The sequence below is a fragment of the Colias eurytheme genome, chromosome 11 (genome assembly GCF_061535395.1).
Source record: "Colias eurytheme isolate Ceu_HAF_F1 chromosome 11, ilColEury1 Martin Lab GWU primary, whole genome shotgun sequence".
NCBI classification, from domain to species: domain Eukaryota; kingdom Metazoa; phylum Arthropoda; class Insecta; order Lepidoptera; family Pieridae; genus Colias; species Colias eurytheme.
The window spans coordinates 10,265,113-10,288,110 of record NC_142990.1 but is presented as its reverse complement, the minus strand read 5'-3'; the positions used below and the strand labels follow the sequence as shown (position 1 = coordinate 10,288,110).

Here is a 22,998-nt window from a genome sequence, read left to right as displayed (position 1 = left end):
ATAACGTTTAATTGGCTCTGTACCTACAAGAACTTTTTTGCTCTTAATTTAATTGCGGGTATATTGTGAAACTTTAAAAGCTTATGTACTGTTTAATTGTTCACGAATTGATTTTAACATTTCGTGGCTTATCTTTAACATTGACCATTGTAAACTTCTGCTTTAGTTCATAATACTTCCGTGTTTTGTATTTTATCTTGAATGTATATTTCTTTTGTGTGACGTCATTAATATATTGTGTTACGCACACTGCAATATTGTAGCACGCACACAGATGTATTTTCTGGTTATCAATACTTCTGAAAATTATTAATAACGGTGCGTTCTTTTGGAGTATTGTATAAAGCTATATAAACAATATTTTAGATGTTTGTTGTAAAAATGTAGGCCTAGAGTGCTTATACTAAAGATTATGTTTCAAACATAAATAGTTGTAAATTTCTGAACCAAATAGAAATGGTACTAGATAAGTATAAGAGTAGTGAGTTTAAATTTTTGAAATAAAATATAAGTAATTGAAGATATTTGTTTTATTTATCACCCATTTATTCACATTGCAAATGTTATTACTTTAATATTGGTTAAAAAACTAATGCTTAATACAGAAGCCTTTCGTTTCTCTAACAGAACATAATATATAATAATAAATTTTATAATTTGTGTAATTGTGTATGTAGTTACACTGTAATCACCTTTAATTATATAATAAATGTTAAAGTTTGATACCACTGAACCGATTTCGATAAATTTGACCATACGAAAGGGAAAGCGACGAATCACGTCAGGATAAAATTAGTTTTTATCTGTGATATCATATTTTTAAAGGTTAATAGTACTACCACAGAATACATAATAGTAGCTAAACGCTACAGAACGGACACTCTCCGCCTCCCGCCAAAATTAAACTTACCTCACCCCCGCGCGATCAGACATAAAATGGGCCATATTTTTCTGCAAGGACGATACGCAACGAAGATTGACAACCACGGACATATATCAAGATAGACTAAGCGAGTGTATGTACTTCCCGTGTCCAAACTACGATTATGAAACTTACTTGACGCTGGCCTACACTCAGTCCGCGCTTGCAGTTCGCCAAGGAAAGACGTGAAGCTGAATAAAGTAAAATGCCGAATTACGCCGTTATTAACTGTAGAAACTCCACAGCTGTGAGTGGCCGAGTTAGCAGAGATGTTTCCTTCCACCGGTAAGTAATTTTCTAATCAGAATATGCACTATTTATTTTAAAATCAAATAAAGAATATCTGTGGAAAACGATCGTGACAAACACGGATACCAAATCATACGAAATGATTCGGAATACATTGCGGCTTTTACTTGGCACGGTAAAGATCGCGTCGTATGATAACAAGCAATGAATAGCGTCTTCTCATTTTGCTGTTCTCATTTTTCTGTCCAATTTTGTGGTTAGTGATGTTCATTTGATGCAACAGTTCTCGATTCTAATCGATTTTATAATCGAACAGATAAATGATAATTTGAAGGAGCAATTTTTCAGAAAAAAAGGCATAGATTTTTTTTGTCATTTAATACGACTTGACCTAGAACTTTTAAGTATTTTAATACAAAGGTACTAAAAATAAATATTATGACATGGACGCCATTAGTTAAAGTGTCATCTTGGGAGTTTTTTAAGAAAACTCCTTATTGCTTAGACTATGTTTGTTTTTTCAGTTTTCCAAGTAACCCGAACATAAAAGGAAAATGGATCGATGCAACGGGACATAAAGATTGATTGATTGACAGTTTCATTACTTTCTTTCGATGGCCTCTCTAGTACGTAGTACATGGTAACTCAATGGGCATATGTAAGAAAAAGCTAAAACACATTAGTTTACTTGTTAGAATATTAAAAGGTTTATAACTTTATTTTATCATCCCTCTGTCTATGGTAATTATCATTTTTCTGTCTTGAATCGATTTAGTAATCGATTACGATTCATTTATTTGACTACCTCTTAGACATAGATCTAGTTTGATCTGATTTCTTTCGATTTACTTCGATGGGATAGGACGATACTAGAATCGCCGCGCGAGTGGCGGCCTAATCGATTTAGCGTAAAATGAAATTAACATCACTAAAAAGCGCTCGTGACGTCATAACGCGTCAAGGTCAGTACAAAAAATATGACACGCTTGGTTTTCATACAGATCGCGGTACTTGCGTTGTCTACTTATATATACATGTCTGTGTTGACAACATTAATCAAATTGACTTAAAGTAATTTTATTATTTTGGATTTGTGATTATCGTTTTTCGTAGAAAATGGTTAGATATTGTGCTGTTTACGGATGTATTTCATCAGAAAAACGCGAATTTTTTTTTACGCTAGTCACAAATGTGCCAACCATAAATAAAGCGTTAACACACACATTTGCAGTCTCTACAGTGTGACTGTCAAAACGTGGTCAAAACGATCATTTTGTATGGAGTGTCCGGGGTGTGGTACTACATAAAGTTAATAATAAAAGTTAGTAATAGTATTCAACTGAAACTATTTATACATTATTATTAGACAAATTTAATTTTCCATTTGTGTTCCACTAAGACATTTTGTACCTCAATTAAGATATTAATAAGATTTTTTTCACTGTGAAAATCCATTCCTAATTTTTTTTTTCAATATCACATTGAAATAATTTCAAAATGCGTATGATCACTAAATAATATAGGTACGACACGGTTCCCGTGTTCTCTGACCTAAATACAGAGTATTCAAGTATTTACGTTCGGGTTGGAAGCGCCCGCGATTGCATTGCTTAATAATTAATACCTGCTTCTACATTACTCTGTATTCCTGTGGTACAGGAGAGGGCGATTGAAGTGTGAAAATTGGATAATATTTGAGTTACATAAAATGTGTTCGGTACATATTTAGATAGATATTATTATTAACTAGCGGTCCGCTCCGGCTTCGCCCGTGGTACCTACATGTTTAAACTATCCTATCTCTCAAGTTGGATCGAACTGCACATGTGCGAATTTTATTATAATCGGTTAAGTGGTTTAGGAGTCCATTGATGACAAACATTGTGACACGAGATTTATATATATTAAGATTATACATTTTGGACAGAGAACTATTAAAACAAAAGACGAAAGTAGTAAAAAAAGTCATGTTTAAACAATCAAAACTTGATGGACTGGGTGTAACTCTACTTTAGTCGAAAGTAAAGCGTATTCGATTTCGACCACTACGAATGCTTATGAGTGGTGATGATGGCCTCATCAGTTAACATACTTTCCCGTTTAAAAGCACTTTTAATAAAAAATACTTTGTCTATGATTCATAATTCATGTCATGTGCATTGTTTGTAAGATTTGTTGTTTGCTCTTAATATCTTCTTATATATAAAATTCTCGTGTCACAATGTTAGTCTGCATACTCCTCCGAAACGGGTGGACCGATTCTCATGAAATTTTCTGTGCATATCGGGTAAGTCTGAGAATCGGCCAACATCTATTTTTCATATGTACCACGGGCGAAGCCGGAGAAAGAAGCGGACCACTAGTTTTAAAATATATTTTAGACAATGAAACAAACATTTCTTAAATATAACGTATATTTTTTGCCAATACAGATTGAAATAATAAAATATTTAAATCGCTTTCTCTTATGATATGTGAAAAGGCAAAGATTTCACGGGCTGTCTTTCCTTTCGGTTAAAGAAACCCCTTAATAAAGATGAAGGTGTTATACGAATGTACGGCCTTCTGCCCAGAATACTGAGAAACTAATATTTTATTCTGCATCATCAAAGCCTTTTCGTAATATAGAAGTTATAGAATACGTAGTATAGAAGTGAATCACAATGTAAAGAATTTATTTTTAAATATTATTAATCTATACTAATATTATAAAGCCGAAAAGTTTGTTTGAACGCGCTAATCTTAGGAACTACTGGTCTGATTTGCAAAATTCTTTTGGTGTTAGATAGTCCATTTATGGAGGAAGAGTACCTATATTTATGGAAAGTAGGTATATGAAAGATAATAATTAATATTATGTTTTAACCCTTCCCTAAGACATTAATATACATTTTAACATTACAAAATACATTAGCAAGACCATTCAATTCACTTAAATCCAATAAAACCAATCCAATAGATACGGCACAATTCAATGAAGTTTAAAAGAACAAAGAACTTATTCAATTAAGACTTCCAGCAGTTAGTTAATTGCCAACTGGGTTCTAGAAAACTCGGGAACAATTTCCTTTAGGCTGGGCAGGATTTCCTGCTGATGACTGGATCAAAGATGCGACTCCATTGGTCCGTGTAATGAGTTTCGGCTGTCTCGTGTCCATACTTCCATTTTTGTGAGACTAGTTTTTGCCTGTGACTTCGCTTGGAGATAATTTGTAATTAGCTATTCTGTTATGTGTTGCATAATATTTCCTTATCTTAACATTTAAAACTTAGTTTACAGCGTTTTTACGTAAGTATTTTATATCATTAGTAATATTTATAATTATAAAAGATATAGGTACTTGATGTAAATTGATTTAAGTTTCTTCTGGAATGTATCAATTTTTTTACCAATTTCTAGTTAATCCCGCTACGCTTCGGTGTAGCACATGCTACATCAAATTTACTGCTCTTGAGGGAACTTATAATTAAAAAGTATCTCTTAGAAACAATATTATGTAGGTACAAGGTGAAGTATTATCATGTGTGATGATGATATGAATAAAATTTAAAAAAATAAATACTTATTGTATCTGTTTATAATATTGAATAAAATACATTACATACACATACATGATATCATTCAAATACTTAGATATTCCATACTATATTAATATTATAAATGCGAAAGTAACTCTGTCTGTCTGTCTGTTACTCAATCACGCCTTAACTACTCAACCAATTTGCATGAAATTAGGTATAGAGATATTTTGATACCCGAGAAAGGACATAGGCTACTTTTAACCCCGGGAAATAGGATAGGTTTTATCCCGGAAATACCACGGAAACGGGAACTATGCGGGTTTTTCTTTGACTGCGCGGGCGAAGCTGCGGGTGGAAAGCTAGTATATTATAAGAGTTAAAACCAGACGTTTGGTTTCTTTCTAAAAAAAAAAATAATAATTAGAAATAATATTTCCTACTTGTTTATAAATATATGATATATATAATATATTATAATATATATTATATTATAATATATTATACTTGTAAATGAAGATAACAATCCTCGAAACTTACAAAAATACACGACCCGATGATCAAGTAGCGCGTGTCACATCACGTACAATGCAGTTTATAGTACCTATCTACGAAACTTCTAGAAGTATTTAGAGTTTAGACGTAGCCATGAAATCGTTTAAAAACACTTCCCGCTAAGGGCTGGTCTAATTGGAGGGTGCTTACGTCACGGGCCCTCCAGTGATCTTATAAAGAGCTGCGGTAGCTGTCTAGCATTTACTGAAGGATTAATTAGCATTAAAAGAAAGAGTTGACTTTCTTTGTAGGTACTATTTTATAAATATATAGCTTTTTATCTTTTTTATGTATGTTTATATAGTTTCTTCTTAGGTAAAAAGTACGTTTCCTATTTAAACAAATAAAAATAACATAAATTTTGCATTATTTTTTTTATTTGTAACTTTAACACTGTTCGGTAACCCTGTAGAATTTATACCCTGTATAATATCTTCTCAGCAGTACCTGAAATTAAAAACATAAATTAAATAACTTTTAATAACAATACGTTATACGTATTGTATACATTTACAAACCCTAAATACAAACCACTTTACCCTCACAAATAACGATACGATCGACATAATATTTCAAATTGAAAGATTCATCACATTATGAGACAAAGCGTTCCGAATGGGCCGAAGTGCATCACAAAAGGTAACAAATAGCGCTTTTAACACTCGCTACTTGAATACAGGGGCGTAGCCAGGTAAGCAAGGGCCCTTGGGCAAATAATAATATTGGGCCTTTAGAAATTAAAAACTTTAACGAATTTTAAACCCGATTTATTCATTATATTATTAAACCCAAGATTCCGCACAAGCAAGCGTGGTCACGGGGAGACTAAGATGTTGACGATCGATCTTGACGGTCATACCTCTCATTCATATAATATAAATAAATGTCATTAACGCGTAAAATCAAACACAAGAAAATAATAAAATTAGGTTTTTCAACGACCACGAGAAAACAATGTAACGACTACAAAAGTTGCAACCTGGTATTTTTTTTAATGGAATACATTTTCGTGAGTTCAGTTCGATTGAGATTTTCTTTTAAGATTCCGGGCCCCCTGACCTCGAGGGCCTTGGAGCACTGCTCCACCTAAACCCTGATAACTACGCTACTGTTTGAATCGGGTTCTAGCTATGATAAATACGTCTCATCAGTTTAGTGGAGCGTGTAGGAACGAGTGATGGAGTAAGAGAAATATGAGTGAGAATTGTGTGTAGAACAGAAGCAATTAGTACACTAGGTTTGTTTCGAAGTATATTTATTGTGAATAATTTCTACTCCAAACAATAGAATAATTTAAACGAAATTGAATTCAATACGGGGATAATTAGGAGACTAATGAAATATTCTTCTTCTAGTTCAATCCTTATGTTTCAATCATCTTGAATGAAAAAAAATTATTAGTTGATTCGATTACTTGATTTTGTATGTAGAGTCAGTATTAGGATTGTAATAAATGACTCATTTATAAATTTGTGATTTTCTTTTAAATTTATTCAAATAAAAGAAGAAATATTACAACTTTCATACCACGTGGCCACCTATAATTGTACACCTATAAAACCATGTTTTTGGTAAGCAAAGTAATATTATGTCACGTAGTATAATCCCTAAATAAAGATTTTTACATTCGAAACAAAACCATCACAAGCCGATACAGTACGTGACGCGTCACCTACAAGCATCGACAGCAATTAGTGACAGATGGACCCTAATAGGCTTTAGTAACTATAGGATTATGGAAGGGAACTTTGGGAATTTTCGCCCCTTGGACTCATGGTATGATGAGATTATGTTATAATATTATGTAGGTAGTGTTTTGAAGACCCTTGTGTATGTGTAGAAGACATAGGTACTTACATGGTTATTAGATTCTAAATTTTATTTAGTAGGTAATTAAATTGATATAATTTATAATTTGTATTGTTACCTCTTGATGGAACTGCATTTTATTGTGTTTCCTTAAAAATTCTTAACTAATTAACTTGATAAACAAATTACACTTGTTAGGCAGTTTTAATTAATTGTAGAGGCAATAATTTTAGAGACGACAATCAATTCTATACGAGTAGAAAAGAAAGTATTATATATGTTAGCCAAATGTTAGCGATGATTTTATCAACCAATTTGATAGTAGACAATCATCATTTTACTTAAATATGAGGATAGAACATGGTATGAGACGTTAAATAGTATTAAAAAAGGTACTTGGCCCATGAGGGGATCGAACCCGCGACCTTCGCGTTATTAGCACGACGCTCTAACCAACTGAGCTAATGGGCCGATGGGTGGGTAGCTGAAAAATACACTCGCGATAAATAGAAGAAAAGTTTTAAAATATGCAACATACATTGACTTGCTTATATAGTAGAGTCTATTTTATTCACGCAGTATTTAATTTGCGATCAAGACTTAGATGAAATTGTTTTGATCTAAGTCTTGATTGCATTTCATTACAGACAAAATATAAGTAAAAAAAAATTAACTTCATAAATATTTTAAAAACAAAAATTAATATTGGTAATGATTGCTTCTTAAAGTTGAAGTTGTTGAACTTAGCTGGTTATAAACATGTATTATAAAACGAAATAACGAATAAGAACCCATTGAGGTTTTAACTACATAAATTTCAATACATTTTCATTCAGTTATATTAATAGTGATAACTAGACATATGCACTAACAAAATGCCAAAATATGCATGCAAATATGCACTAAAAAAGGCCGAAATATGCACTAAAAACGACTGATATGCCTAAAATATGCACAATACAAAATCAAAAAACCTTTATTATTTTTATATATTTTAATCAAAAACAGTGAAATTTTCTTGAAATTAGGTATAGTTTTTGTGCCAATATACAATTAAGCATTTTTACCTAATTTTCGAGCGCAAATTTGTGACGTTTGTCACCCGCGAGCCCAGTGTTGCCACCTTAGACCTTTCCGGGCTAAATCTAGCCCTTTTTTGGAATTCAACCCGTGTTTTAAGTTTTTAGCCCCAAAAGGGTAATCTAGCCCTATTTTGAATGGCTCAAAATTTACTTACACAGTCGCACGCGCAAGCTCCTGCGGTGCGTACGTGATTATTGTTGTTCCAAAAACAAATAAAAACATGGTGCAGTGTAAATACTGTAAGTTGTCAATAGCGCGAGTGAAGGGGGAGTCAGTCAAATGTAACGGGTCTTGTGAAGGCATATTTCACAAGAAATGTGCGGGAAAAATCATTGCATTCAATATAACAGAGAAGTGTGACGAATGTCAATTGGCGGGGCCGGCAGAATCCGCCATTACGGTTGAATCCGCCATTACGGTTGACCCATCAAAAGTTTCGGCAGAGAAGATATTAGAGGAAGTAAACGAGAAATTAGCTATTGTGTTTAACATGAAGCAAACGCTGGAATCCATGTCTAACGACATAAGTTTTTATGCTGAGAAGTATCAAGAATTAATCGAAGAAAAAGAAAAAACTGACAAAAAAATCAAGGCGTTAGAATATAAAAATTTACACCTGGATAACAGTAATAAGGCATTAGAGGAGAGAGTAGCCTACCTAGAAGTTCGTGAGAAGGAGAAAAATGTCGAGATAATAGGAATAGACGAAAACTTAACCAAAAATTTAGAAAGTACAATTAAAAGTCTTGCAAATAAATTGGGAGTAGAAACAAATACGATCAGTGAAATAAAGTGGGCAGGCGAAAAGAAAAAAACCAATGCGGGATCTAACCAGCAGGGCGATATAAAACCGCGCCCCGTCATTGTTACTATGCGAACACGAACAGCTCGTGACCAATGGCTGGCAACAAGAAAAACACATCAATTAACAAATGACGACCTTTTTCAAAACGGCAACATGAAGCGGATATTTATCAATGAAAATTTAACTAAGTACACGCGTAACTTACTCTGGACTGCAAAAAATGAGTTGAAGCAAATCTATAAATATATTTGGGTACAAGAAGGAAAGGTACTTATAAGAAAGGATGATCCAAAAAATCCCAAAATTAGAGCTATTCGTACATTAAGTGATATAGACTTATTTGCAAGTGAATAAATCATCATGACACAATCACACATCAAATAACAAAACAATCAGTTAATTACTATATTTAGGGTTGCCAGGCCATAAAATGCAAAGGCCGGACTGCGCACTATATAAGGCCGGACATTTTAGCCTAAAAGCCGAACATGTTTTTTTATTGCCAAACATAATGTTTTTACAGCTGGGCTGTTGAAAAAAGTATTTATACGTGGTGAAAAGTGAGGATATTCGATATTTATTAAAAGATGGACATAATATTTATAATAAAAAAACTCGTTTACGAATTTGAAATGTTTATTAAGTTACACTATTACAGTTTTACTTACAAATGGATCATCAGTCTTTTGTAGATAATTAAATATTATTAAAACTAAAAAACAAATGAATATAGCTCTCTTTTGGCATTCTTAATACTATAAACTAAAAAATATAATAAAACAAATAAAAATAATCATTCTTCTGGAAAGTAACAAAAAGATAATATTAATTTTACGGCTAGGTAAGAATTTACTTTATAGTAGGTATTTATAGAACAATTTAAAATCTTTAAAAAATAACAAAATCTAGTTATACTTATATTTGGCACTTGCACCTACTTTGTCAAGAATTTCGTTTTCCTTAGAAATCATATCGTAAAATTCTTTACATGTTAATTTTAAATTGCATAACAAGAACATCATCTTAGCAATTGTATCTGTTTGTAGTCTACTGCGTTCCTTTGTCCACTGGGCGTTTATTAAAGAGAAAACTCTTTCAACGTTGGCATTGTGGCCTGGTATTGCAAAATAATATTCTGCCAACTTAAGCAGTTCCGAATAAAATTCTTCATTATTAAATGATTTAAAATACGAGGTCCACTTCTGATGTGCCAACAGAGTTTTAAAGTCAGAGTCATCTTCGTTCAGGTCGGGCGCTCGTCCGCCCATCGTCGTACGAATCGCCACTCTGACAAAAAGCCTGACAAAAGCCGGACAGGCCAAACACGTACATATTTGGCCGGACGCGACTGCAAAAAGCCTAACATGTCCGGCTAAAGCCGGACACCTGGCAAGCCTAACTATATTACAAAATTCAATAACTCCATACCAGATATACAAAATAATATAAGATTTAAAAAGTATACAACTTTAAACAGCTGGGAAGCAGATATTATTAGCAGACAAAATACAAATATAAATATTATTCATTTAAACATAAGATCTTTAAGAAAAAACTTCAATCAATTTGAAACATTGATAAGTAATTGCAGAAATAAGATTGATATCATTGTACTTACAGAAATAAACATAAAAAAAAATGAATTGGATTTATACTGCCTACAAGGATTTGACACTAGTATACACACAAGGGAAAATAAGAGAGGGGGAGGAATATTGATATATATAAAAAATACATTAAAATTCAACTCAAATCTGCTAAATTGTAACTACTCAGAGGCCATTCATTGTGAAATACTTCAAGACGGTGAGCTGCCCTTGCATATACTGTGTGTTTATAGACCACCAAAGACAAACAAACTGGGATTTCTGAAGGAAATACAATATACTTTATCCAGATTGCCTAAAAATGGCGAGTTGGTAATGATTGGAGACACAAATATTGACCTAATGGGGGGAACAAACAGTGTAGTGAATATGTATAACAACAACATGTGCGAAGTCGGCATGCAATGTGCAATCAGTGACGTAACACGCGAGGAGATATATTGTGGCTCAGTGACGAGCTCGTGCATCGATCATGTGTGGGTACGAACCAAAAGAAAGGCTTCTTCATATGTTTTAAATAGTAAAATATCAGATCATTATCTTATAGGCTTGTGTATAGATAGTGAAAAGAAAATAGATATGTGTAACAAAGGAAACAGTGTAAGTGTAATATGTGATAAAAAAGTGCTAGAATTTCTTGAAAATGTTGAGTGGACTGATCTATTGAACTGTAAGTGTCCGTTAATCTTATATGATAAATTGTATACTATATTTAATATGGCCTATGACCAAGCACATATGTTCATAAATCTCAATAAAAAGAGAAAATGTAAGCCTTGGATAACAAAAAAATTAAAAAATATGATTAATACTAGGGATAAATTGTTTAAATACTCAAAAAGTAGGCCAATGGATTTGAATTTACGTTTACAATATAATAAGTATAGGAATAGAGTGAATAAGCATATTAATAAGGCAAAAAATAGTTACAGAAAAGAGGAAATTTTAAAGTGTAAAAAGGATCTCAAAAAAATTTGGTTTAAAATAAACTCATGGACAGGTCAAAATAAAAAAAGTATAGATGAAATTATTATAAAATATTTAGGTAAATCGGATACTACAGTAAACATTTGTGATAAATTTTCTCACACATTTACAAAAGAGATCTCAAATATTAAACACAACTGTGATTATAAATTCCTTGATCGATATACTTACATTAAAGATAGTTTAGTGTCACTAAGGTTTCAAAAAGCATCATCCAAGGATGTTGAAAAAATAATTAATAATTTAAGTTCTAATAAATCGCCTGGTATAGATAAAATAAGGGTAAAAGAGATAAAAATGTTAAAAAGTACACTGAGTCCAATTTTGGCATTGTTTATAAATTTATGTGTAGACAAAGGGCTGTATCCTGATATGTTAAAATCCGCTATAATCAGACCTATTTTCAAACAGGGAGCACATACAGATTACACAAATTATAGACCCATAGCAATATTGTCGGTTATAAATAAAATTGTAGAAAAATATATTGTCGGACAGATTAGTAGTTTTTTAGAAAAAAATAATGTATTAACCGATAACCAATATGGATTTCGGCGGGGCCGAAGCACGGAGACGCTCCTGGCACGATTCACGGATGAAGTTAATGAGGCCCTAGACCAACGGAAGCAGGTGGTGATCGTTTTCATAGACTTCAAAAAAGCTTTTGACACTTTGGAGCACCACCAGCTGCTTCAGGCAATGGAAGAGTGTGGGGTCGCAGGGAGTGTTAGTAAATGGCTCCAGGCGTACCTTGGGAATAGAACACTTGTAACAATGGTTAGCGGGGAGGCCAGTAAGCCGGCAAAGGTTGAGTGTGGCGTGCCAACCGGCTCCGTCTTCGGACCCGTTGGATACATAATGCATGTGAACAGTATGTGCAATGTAGTACGTGATTGCAGTATATATATGTATGCGGATGATACTTGTCTACTCTATGCGCATAAAGATATGCACATATTAGAAGCTAAAATACAAAATGACTTTACAAATATAATAAAATGGGCGCACGATAATGGAATCATAATCAATATGAATAAAACAAAATGTATACATATTCGCTCACCTTATAGTAAGACTATGAATTCGCCAAAAATATTAGGTCATAATTATGAATGTCTACATATTGCAAAGAAATGTAATTGTAAAAATATTGAATTAGTGGAAGAATACAAATACTTGGGGTTAGTTATTGATAAATACTTTTCATGGAAATCTCATATTCTTAATCTTTCGGATAGGCTGAGGGCAGTTCTTGTTAAATTTCATCATCTTAGTTTTATTTTAGATAAGGCCACTATGTATATTGTGTACTATGCATTGACTGACTCACTGCTTTCTTATGGATTGGCTAGCTATGGGCGCACTTTTAAGACTTACCTTGATAAAATAAAAGCGCTTCAATTAAAATTTATTAAAATATTAGCACATGAAAAAGTAAAAATCCGCTGTAAAAAAAATAATGATTATAACTATTTGTTTGTAGAGTGCAAGATGCTGCCTGTTCATGAGAAGGTAAATATGTTAATAGCAATGGAACAATTTCATAATGATGAATTTAAAATCTGTATTAATAAAACAATGTCTTATAACTTAAGAACTAAAAATGTATTAGAAGTGCCACACTATTGTAACTACTATGGGCAGAGACATAGGAAGTACTTAGTGCCAAAACTGTTTAATAGAATCCCAATGAAAATTAAGGAAAGTGATAGGAAGGATGGAATTATTAGGAAGGAATTAAGAAGATATTTTTTAAATGCATTTGAGAGTGAGTTGATGTGTTGATGATCTGTGGCCGTTGAAATGTAACATTGTTAGCTGTTAGAATATCAAAGTGTTAAATTAAATTGTAGTGTTTTATAAGTAAAATGGAAGTACATATTTTGTAAAATGGAGCTACATCTGCCAACAAACTGTTTTACAGTTTGGCAGAGTATTGTGATAATATGTATATGTGTCTTTGGTTCTGAAATAAATAAATAAATAAATAAAAAAAAAAAAAAAATAAACTTAAAATGGAGCCCATTTTGTAATTTTTTGCCATTCTACCATGCCAAAATAGGGTTTGTTTACTCGCTGAGCGTTCTGATTGGCTAATAAAGGTTAGTCAACCAATCAAAACTCCCGCTACTTATCGAAATATGCACGATTGGGGAAAAAGGCTAAAATATGCACTAACGCCGTAATTAAAGAGTTTTATGCATTTGCATATGCAAATATGCAAATGCATATAATCCGATGTCTAGTGATAACTATTAATTTTCAGTAAACTATTGCGAGCAGCTTCCAGCGCGGTCACTATATCATCAATATAAATAAATAAATAAATATTATAGGACATTATTACACAAATCGACCTAGTCCCACAGTAAGCTCAATTAAGGCTTGTGTTGTGGGTACTAGGCGACGATAAATATAATATTTAATAAATACATATATAGATAATAACACCCAGACCCAAGAACAAATAATTGAGTTCATCACACAAATATTTGCCCTGACCGGGGATCGAACCCGGGACCGTCGGCTCAGTAGGCAGTTACTTTACCACTGCGCCAACCGTGTCGTCAATATACTGCAGTGATATTTTTGTACTGAAAAATTTACACTATGTATGCATGTTAGCAGTTATTTTGTTAATCAGTAGCCTATTTATTATTACATATAATAATTAAAACGGTATTACACCAATTAATTATTACACCTAAGGATGGCTTCAAGCTTTTCCTGGGAACTTCCAGTTGAATTTTTTCAACAAGTAGATGGTAAAAGTAAATTTGTATTAGTGTTTTTAACTAGTATAATTTAAATGATGTCGAGTATAATTTCTTTCATCTTTTGATATATCGTTAAAAGGCTAAACTTGGATGCAATCAGTTAAGTTTATGGGTATTAGTGACTTAACATTAGCCAATTCACCCCTTCGTTATGCTCCGTCATAGAGATTCAGGTATTTAGGTCTTAAATCATTGATTCTAAGATGTAACGTTACACGAATACTGCAGGCGAGTGGTTTTGGTTTGATGCCAGAGAGAAAACAATTTGCACTCTTTCAAAAGGATTTTACGTGGATCTGTGCCAGAACGGAATAGATTCGTAACTTAAAAAGTACGATACAAATGCTATTTGTATCATATTGATCGGAAAATGGAAAATAAATTATCAGTTTTTATTTGTTTTCGTATAAGTAATGGTATTTTTATTCAATGGACTTTTACTTCCTATTTATGAAGTGTCTTTGCGCTATTTACTGCGTATTTAATTAGTAAAATAAAATCGTTACAAGTAAATCCATACTAATATTATAAATGCGAAAGTAACTCTGTCTGTCTGTCTGTTACTCAATCACGCCTAAACTACTGAACCAATTTGCATGAAATTTGGTATGGAGATATTTTGATACCCGAGAAAGGACATAGGCTACCTTTTATTGCGAAATATGTACCACGGGCGAAGCCGGGGCGGACCTCTAGTTGTCAATAATTTCACATTTAACAACACGATCATCAGACTATTGTAGAACTTCATAAGATGAATTTATAGATTCTGTTCAATAATTTCCAATAAGACAATACAGACTATGCAAATACAGCCCTAAATGTTGGTCGATTTAATCGTCGAACTTCCAGTACGAAGGGTGAATAAATTTAAAAACCTCTTAACAGAACTTAGTAGGTGTTTGAAGTTTATGTTTATGCCAAAAGTATGTTTTGCGTTGTAATCTCCGAGAGTGGTTCTGAGTTTGGTGAACGTGTAAAGTGATGGGATTGTAGTTTGATTTGGCTGTAAACTGAAAATTGATGGAGAAAGGAATTATCAAGTTGTGGTTTCGGATTTCACTCATACATTCAATTGTGTGGGTGTGATGTACAGAATTGAATGTAATACGAAAGTGATAGGATAAAGATGAAAAACAATTTAAAAACATGATCGTAATTTAGATATTTATAGGTAACTAGCCTTCCGCCCGCGGCTTCGCCCGCGCAGTCAAAGAAAAACCCGCATAGTTCCCGTTCCCGTGGGATTTCCGGGATTGCGTCATTTTCCCGGGATAAAAAGTAGCCTATGTCCTTTCTCGGGTATCAAAATATCTCCATACCAAATTTCATGCAAATTGGTTCAGCAGCATAAATTAAGTTTTGTTATGAATTTTTTGTGTGATCATCAAATATTTATCCTGCAATTAGTTTCATATATTTTGTCGTTGAATAAATTGTTAAAACGCCCGCATAAATTGCAATTGTCCTCTGCACGTTCAGTAATTATTTTGCTAGAGATTGTTGTACCTATAACAGGAATAAAAAGGGGTTTTTTCACCAAACTAATACGCTTTTTCACTAGTAAAATTGTTTGAAAGTTTCCTCGCATCAACTCATCCTTTAGCGTCGTTTTAATTTCGTTTAATTTGCGTCGTGAATCTTCATTTATTATTCATTTTGGTTAAAAGCGTTCACCGGTTTTGAAAACTTTTTACTGAGCTGATTTATAGGGAATATAAAATTATTTTACAGATAAAATGTTACTTAGGAAAGGCGGATTTGGGATAAGAGTGTTTTAGTAAAGTTTTAGCTTTACGTTTAAGATTTTTTTGTTTTATAACAGAGCAATCGAACCAAATGTGAGAATTAACGCGCAAAAAGCAAATAATTAATTAGAGGCGGGAATAACTTTTATAAATTATTATCATTTATGTTTATTTCAAAACTGGTGAGATATTAATTTAGTACTAAGAAATAACGTTCACGAGAACCACTTTTAATACACCAAATGAAATAAAACGCAATTTTCAATGCATGAAAGAATACATAGAGCCTTACAAATACCCCTGAACATCATACCAAGAAAAATCGTCATTAATTTTCAATGCATGCGTTCGATATCTATTGAATATTTGTTTTTATATACAAGATAGATGTGAATCCACATGGGGGTTGATGCAGTCACTCACGATCCCATAGCAGTGGGGTGTAGTGCAGAAACGTGTAAATCAAGTCGTGCAAGTAATTTTACTAAATGACAACTGGATTGTTTTTATTTTGTGTAGAAAAATCTGTGGAAATGTTCGATAAAGTATCTGCTACTGTCGTTGTCTGTTGTCCGATTTTAGACAGATAGTATTATAAAGCTGAAGTTGTTTGTTTGTTTGTTTGAACGCGGTAATCTCGGGAACTACTGGTCCTATTTGAAAAATTCTTTCGGTGTTGGATAGCCCATTTATCGAGGAAGGCTATAGGCTATATATCATCACGCTAAGACAAACAGGAGCGGAGACACGCTGGTGAAACCGCGGAGCGCAGCTAATCTTAATCTTAATATATATAAATCTCGTGTCACATAATGTCGGAATAACTTTCCGATATTTAGATATGTCCGGAGACCAAATAAAGGCTAATTACTATCACAGCCTCGAGATGAATCGCTTAAGTGTTAAGAAGTAACAAACAAAGTACAAAGTTTAAGCCCAGACATTGTAAAAATAAAACTTACAAATCCAAAAGCACTTGTCTTACACTCCCGTTGAATACGAATTTTAGGCAGAATTTTGGAAGCGTTCCGCCTCACTTGTCCCCTGTAGGAAGGGGAGTGACATGTGACAGGCTAGGGCCTACATCCTGCTCTTTTTGTAAAAGCTGGCTATAAATGTTTAGATTTTACGTCTTGGCACGGTCTATTGCCGAGTAACCTTTGCGAACCGTATGAATAAAACAATGATTAAGTATTTTTGGGATAAGTGCTCGAAATAATGGTATATGTTTAGTTTTTAAGGATATTAACAAAACATCTGAATTAGAAGAGTTATCTGATACTCTACATACTTTTATAAATTATTTTTGGAAGCTAAAAACTTTTTCGATCCCTATAAAAATGGAAACTTTTTTTTAGTCCATAAATTCCATGATTGCCATTGGCCTTCTCTTCTATCTCGTTCCAAATTCTACTAATGATCGACTATTGTAAAATCTCAGTTTCGAAATAAAATCATATACTATTTTCCTCTATTTTCAGTATATAAGTTTCAACAAACTGTTAGATCCTATGCCAGAACCCTGCTAAGTTGAAGAGTCGCGTGATTGCGTCTGCACGCTCCAACGGCCACTTATGTCACCTTTGACTGCTCTGTAGCTCGGATATCTAGAAGTTAGGATATACGCACCATTTCTTTGGTATATCGACGTATTGTATATTGCGAACATATTAATGTATGTATAGTATGACAATATCTTTCGTTGTATAATAATTAATAGACTTAATCCTATTTTGCTTCATTACTTTTTCATTATTTAGTAGAAGGCTCTTACAGATAATACGGCAGGATTTTGGGAACAGCTACTTTAATTTTGATACCTATTTTCATCAGACATACAACTTTCGCATTATAATATGATTATGGGTTCATTATTTTCATTCATTTATACTTAAACAGTATTTGTTCATTTGCATGAAAATGTATACAGTTAAGGTTTACTTTTGTGAGGTCCCATTAGGTACTTTGGAAGTATGAAATTTATTCTAGCGTTTCAGTTCGCAAATGATAAAATATAAAAAAATGAAATTGTTTAAAATTACTTTACTCGCATGCAGGTGGTTCAATGATGAATAAATGGAGAATAAATTCCTCTAAAAGTATTTATTTTACGGTCCGTCGTACATCACTTGATTGAATTAAAACGAAAATCCAATAATTTTTGTCGGTCATTTACCTTTAATACTATTTATTCATTACTGCTTTTAAATGCAACACTTAAATTTTTCTGTTTCCGCAGATATTGTGCACAAAAATATTAAGAAATATTAATTATCTGATTATATCTCGCTTTTTTGGGTATATAAAAAATATTATGAATCTCACAAAAGGAGATGGTGCGTCCGACTCATGCATATACATCATACTAGATTTCCGCCCGCGGCTTCGCCCGCGTTTTCAAAGGAAAACCCGCATAGTTCCCGTTCCCGTGGGATTTCCGGGATAAAACCTATCCTATGTGTTAATCCAAGTTACCCTCTATATGTGTGCTAAATTTCATTGTAATCGGTTCAGTAGTTTTTACGTGAAAGAGTAACAAACATCCATACATCCATACATCCTTACAAACTTTCGCCTTTATAATAGTATTAAGATTATCTGAAATTACAGCACCTACCTACTTATATCGAATTTACTATAGTGCAATCATATTTTAGCTTTTAATCGCTACGATTAAACTCGTAGCATTATCTTTTATTTCTATGCATATTATATACGACGAAGTATCATGCACGATGCATCTTTGAACCGTAACCATATATCAACTTTCCAGTTCAACTTTCCAAGCAAACCCGAACAAACCTGTAGTTTAGCAGTACCTGTGTCGCGGGCTTGTCACAAAAGGAGACGACCGAGAAATTGCTTGCTAGAAACTGTTAGCTGTAGCTAGCTGTTCCTTAGAAAACGTTTGTCACTTACACGTTATATGCATGAACAATGTGTAACGTTGTTGAATATGTATTGGACGCGTGTTTAAACTCGATAAGGGAAAGTAATTCAGGTCTTTTTTCATTATTTTATATTCGAATGTTTATGTTTTTAATGAGTTTTTAATGATTATGGAAGGTAAGGTTAGTCATTAAACATCATTAAAATAAATAATATTAAACTGCTTATATAAAACAAACACAGTAAGTACATACTCGATTACTTTGATTTTTATTCCTTATCACGAATAACATTTAAAAATTTTGGTTATTTTTTTATTCGACATATAATATAAAATCTATAATGTGTATCAATTAAAAACAAGCCCAAAATAGTACTCTATCACTCGATTTTTTTCAAAAAGAAAAACTGAAAGATGTATTGTTATACGAAAAAGATTAAAAAGGCATTACAAAAAGTTTTATTGAAAATTGTCCCGTTATTGTGTTGCCAACTTTCTCTAGAAACTTCTAAACCGCCGTCATTTTTCCCGATTCCTTCCAAAACATAAAACCCTTACCGATAGATGATAATTATTTTATTGTTCAAGTATTTCTATGTAGCTGAATAAAATATAGACATTATTATTGTGTGGTACAAGTGAGAAGCAAACAGCGGTTAAACACAATAACTATTTTTATGTTAGTAATGTTACGTTGTCGGATATTATTCTAATATAATAATCTTGTAAAATATGTATATCTCTTCTTGTAGATACTAAATAAAAATAAACACAATTATTAAAATTTTTCGTTGGGAAATGTTTAAACAAGCTACAAATGTTTATAAGTATTTAAGCTACGCTATCAGTTTTAAAAAAGCTTTCGACTGCGGCTTCACCCGCGCTAATAACATCACAATACAATCAAAAGAAGCGGAGTAACATTGAAAATATTGTTTCCGTAGCATGATAACTAAAGTACATAGCTCCTACTACTATTTTTTTCAATGTGTTCTAATCAATGTGGGTCCAATGCACAGCTAGAAGCTTATAACTTAGTGTGTGCTACTGTCCCGCTCGACTGAGCAAAGCAGACAAGCCGAGGGGGAATATTTTAACGGAGGCTGGGGAAATTTGGACAGTTTAATGCGAGTTTTGATGTTTTATGCTAATATCGCAAGTTTGTCGAATAGTCATTGAATCGGCGATCGTTAGGGTCTCAATTGTGACGATACAAACCACTGTTATATTCGGTTATTGTATAAACGGTTAAGGGTTCAAGTATTTTTGAAGTTTAGTTAATTAATTTAGAAAAAGCTTAGATAATTTTCCTCTTGTACCTATGTATATGTAATGTTGTCTGTAGTGGATATTTATTGATGCATTCTGCCTAAGTTTGCATTTAATTTTAGAACACTGGTTACATTTTTAATTATTACTGTATAAACTTATAATAAAAAATATGCGTATCACAGACTGATTGGTCATAAATTTTCATTTTTATTTTATAATCTTCTATATAATAAAAAATAAAAATGAATCGCTAAATTTGTTGGTAAGCGCAAAACTCGAGAACGACTGAACTGATTTTGTTAATTATTTTTTACAATATTCCTTGAAGTATGGGGATTGTTCTTAGGGAAAGAAAAAGTAAACATGTACCACGGGCGAAGCCGGGGCGGACCGCTAGTGACTTATGTTATGATCTTATTTTTAAGGAAAATGGATAGACGAAAGTGAAAATTCATAACATAAATAATAAACTTTTAAAATTTTTCATAAACAAATTGCACAAAATCGGTATGAATTTATTATTTATATTTAAAATAAAAACACATATTTTTCCATATTTTAAACATGGCGCCGCTGGGTCGCTTCGTTACTACGAAACAGGACGAATCCGAGATTTATTACAATACGATTTTTAGCTAAAAGCATGGGCGGAACGAGATTCTATTTAATAAGAGCATCGCATGCACTCGGAGGTTTATAGCGGCTATAAAGTTAATGAATAGTATGTTTCTTTTATCTGTAATGTTGACCGGGGGTAAGGAACGCTTAGTTTATCGGTAAATCCCGTCGCCCGCACTTTTAATAATAATAATAGTTAAAAAAAACTAAAAAACACGCTTTTTATAGAAAACCGAACTAAAAAATAGAAATTTTTTATCAAATTAGTGTATTGTCATCGGTCCTCAATAAATCTACAAAGTTTGAACGAAATCTGGCCGTTTAAAGTGGGTCAAAATCGCGCCCAAAGAAGTCGGTTACAAACATACAGGTGAAGCTAATATAAAGCGTAGGAGCTAATATAAAAAATAGGAGTATCTTGTCGGTATTCAATCATTTTGTGCCAAAATTAGAACATTATTGCACTGGATATTATGAAAATATTGTTTTCATTCATGTATGCAAGTATAACTTAATAAAAACTATATTCACGTACCTTTAATTGATCAACATCCATCATTGGGTAAGGTTTTTGTTTTTTCCATGCTTTATTTTCACTTTTATAGTTGTGTTGATCGAGACTACGACATATACGAGTCATTAAAATAATATATTATAGTTTTTCTTCAGAATTCCATATTCTTTTGTTTTATTTTATTTGTACATACAGTCTACTCACAAGTGTAATAGCAAAGTCCCCCATTTATTATTAATGGTGTGCACATAGATCGGTAACCTATCTCCACGGATGACTTAACAAATTACACAGGGCATCAGCAAGTTTTTTGTCTCACGTCCCCTCGAGACGTCTCTGTAATCCATTAAGTTGTCAAACGATTGATATAACAAGATCTGTATTGAGTTACATCTTGGGTGCATTTTTAGGCAGGTTATGTCTCCCAAGATTTTTGGTTTGTGAAATATTAATATTTCACGATGCCTTTTATTTTTCACGATATTTCACGGCCAAATAGTGAAAAAGTTATTTGTACCTAAGTATAGTAATTAACGGCTTCTGGTTGAGTCACTCAATAATCTAAGAAGATTACGACTTAGTTTTGTTTATCAGTATGATATTAATATTCAAGTCATTGGAATAATATAATTTTACCTATCAGTTACATATTGTGGTTCATTTGTCGAACAGCTCATACATTATACCAAATAACAAACAGAGTTTCTAATTTGGCCATTGTTTAAATATAGGTACACACAACATTCAGTAAAGATATTCATTATCTGCAATAATTACAATGTTTTCACCCCTTTTTCATTTTAACCACGACCATCCCACATTATATACAACAATATAATGTTTGAAACATGGCAGTAAACGGTTCATTTTCAGACCGATGCGGAACAAAATTGCTTGCAAATTGATACGTCGAACCGAGGAAACAATTAGAAGACAAGGGATACAATAATGATGCAACCCCCGCTAGGGTCGACGTTTGCTCTCCTTTGTCAGTCTCAGAAAACCTATTAAATTTTTCTACATCAAGTGCATTTCGCGGGAGCAGTGATCCACGAATGGTAATTGGTAACTGTAGAAAGTTGGGGTTTTACTGGCATTTTATTTACCAGTAAAATTTTCTTCAGTTGCCAGTTTTATTCTTTTATTCTATAACTAGACTAGAGTAGATAATTTTTGAAACAAAAAAAAATCGCAGTCGGATGAAACCCATTGGAAAAGGAGGGGTATATGATAAAAATATAAGGAAAAATAAATTACGGTCAATCCGAGTTCGGGAAGCGGGAGGGGGGAGCTTTTAAGAGAAAAAAATGGTTTCTCTCGATTTCCGACAAAACTACAAGTGCTATAGAAAAAAGTTCAATGGCAAAGTTGTAGGTAATTAAAAGTTCTACAACTTTTGTATTCATAATTTTTTCCATAACCTCAAAATTTAGGTGAAAAATTCGAAAAACCAAGTTTTTGGTCTTTTATTTTTATCTACTTCAAAATTTATTTTTTTTCTACGAAATTTGGTGGAAACTTACTTTATTATGTCCCAAATACACTGTAATTTATTTGATTGAAAATATTTATTTTTTCGCCTTATTTTGAATTAATACCAAAAAAACAACCTAATTTTCAATCGAAAAGTCACCCGTCAAAAT

At 32.7% G+C, this 22,998-nt stretch overlaps 1 non-coding gene across 1 annotated transcript; it reads right to left on the bottom strand.

Moving 5' to 3' along the window:
* Positions 1-7,451: 7,451 nt before the first annotated feature.
* Positions 7,452-7,525, bottom strand: TRNAI-AAU (transfer RNA isoleucine (anticodon AAU)). Its single transcript has one exon. It is a non-coding gene; the product is annotated as a tRNA-Ile (tRNA).
* Between the last annotated feature and the right edge of the window lie 15,473 nt (positions 7,526-22,998).